The following is a 10306-nucleotide window of genomic DNA, read 5'->3' on the forward strand; positions in this document are numbered from 1 at the left end:
GGTACGATTTCAACAACACACAGTGTCACCAACACCAGACACCCCTATATATATTAGCGTTGAATTCAGTTATCATTTATATTTTTCATTTTTCATTTTCTTTAATGTAGGATTAATATTTAATATTTAAGTGTTTTATATTTTATATTTTCTATATAATAAAGTGTTTATGTTTGTCTGTTATTATTTCTTTTTCTATTCATTAATTTTCCTGAGGAGGAGCCAGCCTTGGTAATACTGTCTGAAGTTGTTACAGGGCTGAGTAAGACTTCACATAGGTAGACGGCGAGAATATTTTGAGGAACTTTTAAATGTTAAGGAAGAAAGAGAGGCAGTAATTTCATGCACTGGTCAGGGAGGTATACCATCTTTTAGGAGTGAAGAAGAGCAGAATGTAAGTATGGGGGAGGTACGTGAGGCATTACGTAGAATGAAAGGGGGTAAAGCAGCTGGAACTGATGGGATCATGATACAAATGTTAAAAGCAGGGGGGATATAGTGTTGGAGTGGTTGGTATTTTTGTTTAATAAATGCATGAAAGAGGGGAAGGTACCTAGGGATTGACGGAGCGCATGTATAGTCCCTTTATATAAAGGGAAAGGGGACAAGAGAGATTGTAAAAATTATAGAGGAATAAGTTTATTGAGTATACCAGGAAAAGTATACGGTAGGGTTATAATTGAAAGAATTAGAGGTAAGACAGAATGTAGGATTGCGGATGAGCAGGGAGGTTTCAGAGTGGGTAGGGGATGTGTAGATCAAGTGTTTACATTGAAGCATATATGTGAACAGTATTTAGATAAAGGTAGGGAAGTTTTTATTGCATTTATGGATTTAGAAAAGGCATATGATAGTGGATAGAGGAGCAATGTGGCAGATGTTGCAAGTATATGGAATAGGTGGTAAGTTATTAATTGCTGTAAAGAGTTTTTATGAGGATAGTGAGGCTCAGGTTAGGGTGTGTAGAAGAGAGGGAGAATACTTCCCGGTAAAAGTAGGTCTTAGACAGTAATGTGTAATGTCACCATGGTTGTTTAATATATTTATAGATGGGGTTGTAAAGGAAGTAAATGCTAGGGTGTTCGGCAGAGGGGTGGGATTAAATTTTGGGGAATCAAATTCAAAATGGGAATTGACACAGTTACTTTTTGCTGATGATACTGTGCTTATGGGAGATTCTAAAGAAAAATTGCAAAGGTTAGTGGATGAGTTTGGTAATGTGTGTAAAGGTAGAAAGTTGAAAGTGAACATAGAAAAGATTAATATAATGAGGGTATCAAATGATTTAGATAAAGAAAAATTGGATATCAAATTGGGGAGAAGGAGTATGGAAGAAGTGAATGTTTTCAGATACTTGGGAGTTGACGTGTCGGCAGATGAATTTATGAAGGATGAGGTTAATCATAGAACTGATGAGGGAAAAAAGGTGAGTGGTGCATTGAGGTATATGTGGAGTCAAAAAACGTTATCTATGGAGGCAAAGAAGGGAATGTATGAAAGTATAGTAGTACCAACACTCTTATATGGGTGTGAAGCTTGGGTGGTAAATGCAGCAGCGAGGAGATGGTTGGAGGCAGTGGAGATGTCCTGTTTAAGGACAATGTGTGGTGTAAATATTATGCAGAAAATTCGGAGTGTGGAAATTAGGAAAAGGTGTGGAGTTAATAAAAGTATTAGTCAGAGAGCAGAAGAGGGGTTGTTGAGGTGGTTTGGTCATTTAGAGAGAATGGATCAAAGTAGAATGACATTGAAAGCATATAAATCTATAGGGTAAGGAAGGCAGGGTAGGGGTCATCCTCGAAAGGGTTGGAGAGAGGGGGTAAAGGAGGTTTTGTGGCGAGGGGCTTGGACTTCCAGCAAGCGTGCGTGAGCGTGTTAGATAGGAGTGAATGGAGACGAATGGTACTTGGGACCTGACGATCTGTTGGAGTGTGAGCAGGGTAATATTTAGTGAAGGGATTCAGGGAAACCGGTTATTTTCATGTAGTCGGACTTGAGTCCTGGAAATGGGAAGTGCAATGCCTGCACTTTAAAGGAGGGGTTTGGGATATTGGCAGTTTGGAGGGATATGTTGTGTATCTTTATTTGTATATGCTTCTAAACTGTTGTATTCTGAGCACCTCTGCAAAAACAGTGATAATGTGTGAGTGTGGTGAAAGTGTTGAATGATGATGAAAGTTTTTCTTTTTGGGGATTTTCTTTCTTTTTTTTTGGGTCACCCTGCCTCGGTGGGAGACGGCCGACTTGTTGAAAAAAAAAATTATTTGACTTAGTTATATTATTAGGTAGGGTGTAACATTTATATATTATTCAGTGCTCATAGTTCAAGTGTTAAGTAGCTGACAGCATTGTCTATCACTCCGCTTGTTTCCATGCTGGCTTCTCTGTGTTGCTGGGCAGCAGCAGTCCACGGAGAGTCACGTGATTAGGAGGGGGGGTGATCACACCTCACCTGGAGGGAGAGTCTAGCTGGCCTGTGCTAGCTATTGCCAGTTTGACGTTGCTTCTAACAAGAGGTCCTTCTTCAGCTCCCCATTGCGGGCCCTTGTTGGAAGAACGTCTCTGTCTCTTTCTTGTTGTTGGTTCTGTGTAGCTCTGTTCACAGAACAGCCTAAACTTAGTGATTTTCAACGTTGTACTGAGGTGGTGTGTCACATAGACACTGAGAAACTCAGGTCCTGAGCTGTAGCTTCTGACCTAATTTGTACTGGTATCTGTGTACTGTCATAGTCGGGGATTTTCTAATGCTGAACTTGGATTCAGTAGTATGGGAGTTTTGTGACTTTTGTGGAGGATCTGCAGATGGTCCCTACTTAGTGTCGTTATATTATCTCCTTGTTCCTGATTCTGTGTTGCTGCTGCTTGTTATATTGCTGTTCGGCTTAACAGTCGCTTTACTGTTCAAGCAAGCTGTTCCGATTGCCAGGTTGGTCAAGAAGTTAGTTTATGTGAAGACTTTTAGTCAGTCACTGGTTAAGTCTAGTCGAGTCTTGTATATATTTGTATTATGTTATCAAATGCTAATAATGTACCAGACGGTACTTAAAAGCCATAAAGATGTGACAGGTGCCTTCAGCACAATACTACTGTACACGAGAGAAGTGTAGCAACTTGTATCCTATATTATATTCAATTGATTACTTTAATTTACTTAGATAATATATGCCTAGACAACTTTGTTATTAATAAACTTATTAAATTTTAATCTCTTTAGTAGTCTACCAGTTGTAATCCTGAAGCACTATTGAATCTTACTAAATTCTAATGGATAATTGGACCAGGATACTGACTACTTGCTACAAAAACCCAGTAACAGGCTGGATGCCTGTAGCTGGGTTTTCTAGTATTCACTTTCTAGTATTCACTGGAGATCTCTATCATCATTAGATATCGCATTTTTTGTAACACACCACTTTCTTGGATTGTCCCCCCCCCCCTCCCATCTACAATTTCTTGTAATAAAGTTGGTAGAATTACCGACAATATGTAAAGTAAAAGGATACAAGTGCAACTAATGTGACATTTTATTGTGGCAATGTTTCGCTCTCCAGGAGCTTTATCAAGCCATTACAAACAATACATGGACACAGAGGGTATATAAAGGCTCAGAGTGAGGTGAATACTAGTGAGGTACCATTTCGATGTTCACTAGTGGTGGTAGTACTCATGTACGAATTAATTGCTCTACCATATTGTATTTTTTTGTCACTACTACTACTACTACTACCACCACTAGTGAACATCGATATGGTACCTCACTAATATTGCACCTCACTCTGAGCCTTTATATACCCTCTGTGTTCATGTATTGTTTGTAATGGCTTGATAAAGTTCCTGGAGAGCGAAACGTTGCCACAATAAATGTCACATTAGTTGCACTTGTGTCCTTTTACTTTACAATTTCTTGACAAAATAAGAGGACAGAGCAAGACATTCATCTTTTTCCTAGACAGATCTGTCATTTAGGCAGAGCCTTCAACACCAGAGGAATGTGGGTGGCCTTACTGTTATGTACGTGGCCAATACTATCGGTACCACATTTGTCTCCACTTCAAGGACAGTGAGAAGTGAGCTACACCACAAGATGGGCACCCAACAGCAACTTCACTCTGACTGTACCCTTCTCCAGAATATCATTTCATCTGAGATCATGTATTCCTAGAATGACTGAAGTCTGAAACATGTTTGTACAGCTAAACATCAATGCAATAAAGTCAGTTGACCAAATGAAATCTCTGGCCCACAGATGGCTCGAACTTCATCCTATTTCCTATTTGAATATTTCATAACAAAAAAAAACTCAATTGAGATTAGGTAGATAACAACTCTAGCTTGTAAATAAAGGTAGTAACTCTTAACCTAACCTTGTAAAACCAGTGTGTAAATAAAAATCGAGATAGGCAGGAGGAGAGAATTGACCTGAACAAGAATACCTAAAAAAAAAAACAGCAACACTGAAGATGTACAAGAGACCCTAACACAAAGTCTCAATTAATATATCAAAGGGAAGCCCAAATTCAAAACTGCCTTACGGACCAGTGGAGATGTGGCAGTTCAGAAGGTCCTTTGAACTGTGATATCTGTTCACTGCTGGAACCATAGCTATTGAATGAACCTCTCACTTTTTTTAGTGGGTCACATTGTATCAGTGTAAGGCAGCTGGTGTGGGAAACAACAACAAATGAATAAACAGAAGGGTGGATGAGGGGCTCAAACCACAATCTGTAAACTGACAGTCCGATGCTCCACTGTCAATTTACGGATTGCAGTTCGAGCGCCTCATCCATCCTTCTGTTTATTATAACTTAATCTGAGTTAAGCTACAAATGCTGAAGGTGATGGAAAGTGTATGGGACAGGAAGGAATATGGATATGTTGATAGGTACCAACCAAAGGTGAGTATGGAGGAAAGGAATGAGGCAGTGAGGATACAAGGAAGCAAGGCTGTGGGAAGGATACAAGGGGGCAAGGCAATGGGAACGATACAAGGTGGTGAGGTAGTGGGAAGGATACAAGGAGGCGAGGCAGTGGGAAGGATACAAGGAGGCAAGGCAGTGGGAAGGATACAAGGAGGTGAGGCAGTGGGAAGGATACGAGGCGAGGCAGTGGGAAGGATACAAGGGGGCAAAGCAGTGGGAAGGATGAAAGAGGGTGAGACAGTTGGAAGGATACACGGGGCATTCTTTGTGTGGGAAGGATACATGAAGGCAAGGCAGTAGGAAGGACGAAAAAGGGCGAGACAGTAGGTAGGATGAAAGAGGAAGAGGATGAAGCAGTGAGCAACATAAAAGTGGATATAGTACTGAAGATATATTAATACTGACTGTAGGTGAAACAGTCTTGGAATGTAAGACATTCATTCAATACATTATATGTATGAAAGTGGAGAAGGCACCTAAGGAGTAGCAGAAGCATACATAATGCTTCGGTACAAGAAAAAAAAATGTTCAAGAATTCTAGGTAATAAGTCTGTCAACTGAGTAAGCATACAGTACAATTATAAAGTTGGGGGAAAGAAAGTAGGCTTGCAGATAAATATGAAGGACTGAGAAATGAGTAGGGATGCATGAATCAGACATTTACAAAGAACAATAATGGGATTAGAGGCTAGTAACCCTTTATCCTGTATAAATTACTATTAGTATAAAGTAAAAAATTTCATTTTTCTTTTTGGGTCACACAACCTTGGTGGCAGACAGCCGGTGCATTAAAAAAATAACGCGATTAATGCTCAGATACGGCTAAGCAACTATTTGATGTAACAAAAATTGCAACACCCGGATTGTAAACAAACCATGGAACGAGTGAGGTTTGAATCCAAGAGGCCCATGCTATCCTCTCTCTGCTGTATACATTATTATTTTGGGGGTGATAAACGTGTAGGGATTAACCCTTAAATTGTCCAAACATAGATCTACATTGACGTGCGTAGTGCTCCGAATGTAGATCTATGGCTGTTTTTACATGCTTTCAAATGGAGAAAATCAAGGTCGGAGCATTACGTACATTAAAGTAGATCTACGTTTGGACAGTTTAACCCTTTCAGGGTTTCCGACGTACTAGTATGGCTTACGCACCAGGGTTATTGACGTACTAGAACGCCTAAATTCTAGCACCTTCAAATCTAGCAAAAGAAAGCTGGTAGGCCTACGTATGAAAGAATGGGTCTACATGGTCAGTGTGCGCAGTATAAAAAAAAATCCTGCAGCACAGTGTGTAATGAGGAAAAAAACTTATCGTGTTTTTGGATTAAAACAGCGACTTTGCACTGTATTTCCGTATGGTATTTATGGTTGTATTCTAGATTTCCTGGTCTCATTTTATAGAATGGAAGACATATTACAGAAATTTAGATGACTATGGTTGGTTTCACAATGAAAAGTACCTTGAAATTGAGCTCAAAGTAGCAGAAATGTTAGATTTTTACCAAAGTTCAAAAGTAAACAAATCATGCCAAGCGTCCAATACACATCAACTGGTGAGTTTAATATTCTTTCACAAGTGCGCTGATATTATTTATACCATTTCTACGCTAATGCAGTAGTCTGCATAACAGTAAATCTTCTATTTGTTGTGAGAGTAAAAATTCAAAGTGGAAAGCAAAAGAAATGTAAGAGGGGCCTGGGGATGTGACTAACGAACAGAGAACTTGTTATTTTAGTGTCAGGAATGTCTGTCTTGTTTATTCTGGACCTTATTTGGAAATTGGCATCTTCTGAAAATTGTGTGAAATTGGCAAAATTGCCAATTTCTAACTACTTTATTGGACAGTTGAAATTGGTAAATGGGTGGTTTCTTGTACTCACTCGATAGAAAAAATGGAGTTCTAGTGAAATATGATTTTTGTCTATTAGTACACAGGAATTGGCCGAAAATAGGGCTCAAAGTGGGCAAAATCTCTGATGCGTAAATATCGTAAATATCGCTGAGACCGCTAACTTTGCGAGACCATAATTCCGTAAGTTTTCCATCAAATTTCATACTTTTGGTGTCATTATGATAAGGAAAAGATTCTCTATCATTTCATAAGAATTTTTTTTTGTTTTTTTTCCGAAAAATTTCCGAACCTGAGAACGAGTTTAGGAGAGGGCCTCTCAACCCTGAAAGGGTTAACCCTTTTCTTATGAAATGAGAGAGAATCTTTTCCCAAAAGTAATGACACCAAAAGAACGAAATTTGATGGAAAACTTACGAAATTACGCTCTCGTGAAGTTAGCGACCTCGGTGATATTTATGAATCGGCGATTTCACCCACTTTGAACCCTATTTTCAGCTAATTCCATTGTTCCAGTCGACCAAACACACAGCTATTTCTTTAGAACTCCATTTGTTCTATCGATTGAGTACAAGAAACTGCCCATTTATCGATTTCAACTACCCAATAACGTGGTCAGAAATTTGCAATTTGGCCAATTTCACAAAAATAAAAATATATGACAATTTCAAAATAGGGTTCAGAATGAACAATGCAGACATTCCTGGCTCTAAAATAACATTTTCTTTGTTCATCAGTTACGTCTCCAGGCCCCTCTGATATTACTCTTGCTTTCTATTTTGAATTTTTATTCAAACAAAAAATAAAAAATTTACTGTTATGCAGACTACTCCAATATTGTAATAATTGTATAAATAATGTCAACCCATTCATGACTGCATATTAGAATGGCTAGTTGGACATTTATTGGAAAATAACATTTGTTTACTTTTGAACATCGACAAAAATTGAACATTTCCTCTACTTTGAGCTCCATTTCAAGGTTCATTTCATAGTAAAACCAATCAAAATCACCTCTATTTCTATAATATATTTTCCATCCTATCAAATGAGACCAAGAAAACGAGAATACAACCATAAATACTATACGAAAATACACCACAAATCTGGCATTTTAATCCAAAAAAACAGTCGGAGTTTTCTTTCTTATTATGCACTGCATGCTGCAGGATTTTTTTTATATGGTGCACACTGATCACACAGACCCATTCTCTCACATGTAGGCCTACCAGCTTTCTCCTGCTTGATTTGAAGCCGCTAGAATTTTTGAGTATATATACGTCAAACACGGTGGCTCGTAAGACGTATATGTATGACCGAAACATACAGAGTTCAACAGCATTTGGGGGGGGGGGGTTATGGAATGTATTCAAGCTTAATTAAGGGACTTGGAGTATACCTGGAGAGGGTTTTGGGGGCCAACACCCCTGTGGCCTGGTTATGGATCAGGACCTGATCAACCAGGCTGTTACTGCTGGCTGCACATAAACCAACACATGAACCACAGCCCAGCTGGTCAAGTACTGAATTAACGTGCCTGTCCAGCACCTTCTTGAAGACAGCCAGAGGTCTATTGGTAATCCCTCTTGAGTATGCCAGGAGCACAGATCCAATTCCCTAGATCAAGAGCCCCTCATAGTGTATTGAAATATACCTAGTTGGATGAATCTTATTGTAGCCAGCTGGTCCAGTGGGTAACACACTGACCTGCAAGTTGCACAACTCACTCACCACAGTACTGTATCATGGTTTGTTTTATTGTATTTATGGACTGAGAAAGGCTCTAAGGTAAGGTGGATATAGGATTAATGTGACAAGTGTTGCATATGAATAGTATAGCTCTTGGGTTACTAAAAGATGTTAAGCTTTTACAAGAGTGAGGCATGCATTAGGGTACATGGAAGAGAAGTGTGTAGGAGATAAGCAAAGTAACATACGTATGTAGAGATTCACGGGGAAACGGTCAGCCTGACTTGAGTCCTGGAGTCAGGAAGTATAGTGCCTGCAATCTGAAGGAGGGATGTTGCATTTCGAAAGGCTATCTGAACTGTGAAGTAAACTCACTTCTGGCAACATAGTGATTGAGAAAACTATGGTGAATGCTTTTCCTTATTTTTGGTGGGTTTCCTTACCACGGTGGGAGACAACCAGAGTTAAAAACAACACATGTTCCAAGAGAAATATGCAACTGAACTGAGAATGATGTACCAACCTGTTGAAAGTCCACATGTAGTCAGTTACTAATCTTTCACTTCGTCAACACAGACTGTCCATAGTACGTTCTTCTGGTAGATACTTTACAATCAGTCACTGCTGCATCACTTCAGTGACACAAACCTGGAAATATATTTGCTGTCAGTAATATATTCAAAGATGACATATATACTAGAGTGCATCATCATTTTCTTCCTTAAAAGACAGCCCTTTATTAGGCAGGGAATAAAAATACAAAGTGATTTGTATATTCTTTTAGCAAGTTATAGATTGGCTCATTCTAAAACCTTTTTACTCCTGTGAATTGTCATATCTATCATAGTACTCTCTTTATGAATTGTTGAATGTGGATTGTCATTATTAAACTTACAAGTGACTGGAAACCTGCTTCCATGTCTGAAACTATATAGTTACACATCTCGTCTACTTACTTCTCTTGGGAAAGAGTCAAGAGCAATCTGATTGGTTACTTGAGGATGACAAAGAGTTCTCCAACTTAGTGGATGGAATTTCAACAATTTTGTGTGTCCAGGATGAGCTCTGGAACCCTTTCAGATAAGGGTCCATAATCAATCCCTTGTCTGATCAAGAAAAGAAGCCAATTAAGTGGAAATCCTGAATGCTTATTATCATTCGGCTTTATGCCATCATTCATTCAGTCTCTGTCTTGCCAGAAGTGCCGACACTGCTATCAGAGTATCCACCTGACTAACTTATCTGCCCTTCCCACCTCCAGGACTCAAGTCTGGCTAACCAGTTTGCCCTGAATGAATGCATGACCTACTTAGCTCATACAACAACAGAACATTCATTAAAAACTACTGGTCTCCATTCACTCTCAACAGGTTCATACAAGCCTGCTGGGTTTTCAAGCCCCACTTTTACTCTCCTCCAGCCATTCCAGGGACAACCCCTATTCCTCCTACCTTCCACCCCAGATTTGTACACCCTCTCTGTCAACTTATCCCTCTCCATCTTCTCATTATTAACAATTATTACTAATATATTTAACGTAAAGGATTAACACTAGAGGGTTTCCATGAGTGATGCAAGGTTTTAAGTCTCAACTATAATGTTTCAGTCACTTTATTGACAAGTCTTAAGTCACAGTAATTCACACAGTCACAGAAGGATGGAGTGGTGTAATATTCCTCTAGGATAGCTTGATGCTGTAATATTTCTCTTACAATTATTACACTGCATGCCCAAAAACCATCACCTTCACAGTTGTTTTTTTGTTAGAGAACACAAACTTTACTTAGGATATATGTTCATATATTTATTGACATCTTAAAAATGATCTTCTGTAGTGAGAAT

At 39.0% G+C, this 10306-nt stretch overlaps 1 protein-coding gene across 1 annotated transcript in view; it reads right to left on the reverse strand.

The window, feature by feature from the left end:
* Positions 1-9419, reverse strand: part of LOC128697160 (uncharacterized) — a 33348-nt gene extending 23929 nt beyond the window's left edge. Inside the window, exon 1 of the mRNA XM_070081085.1 lies at positions 8988-9419. The gene's annotated coding sequence lies outside the window, so the exon portion shown is untranslated. The remainder of the gene's footprint in view (positions 1-8987) is intronic.
* Positions 9420-10306: the final 887 nt, after the last annotated feature.

This window comes from Cherax quadricarinatus, unplaced genomic scaffold, assembly GCF_038502225.1.
Source record: "Cherax quadricarinatus isolate ZL_2023a unplaced genomic scaffold, ASM3850222v1 Contig1630, whole genome shotgun sequence".
NCBI lineage: Eukaryota > Metazoa > Arthropoda > Malacostraca > Decapoda > Parastacidae > Cherax > Cherax quadricarinatus.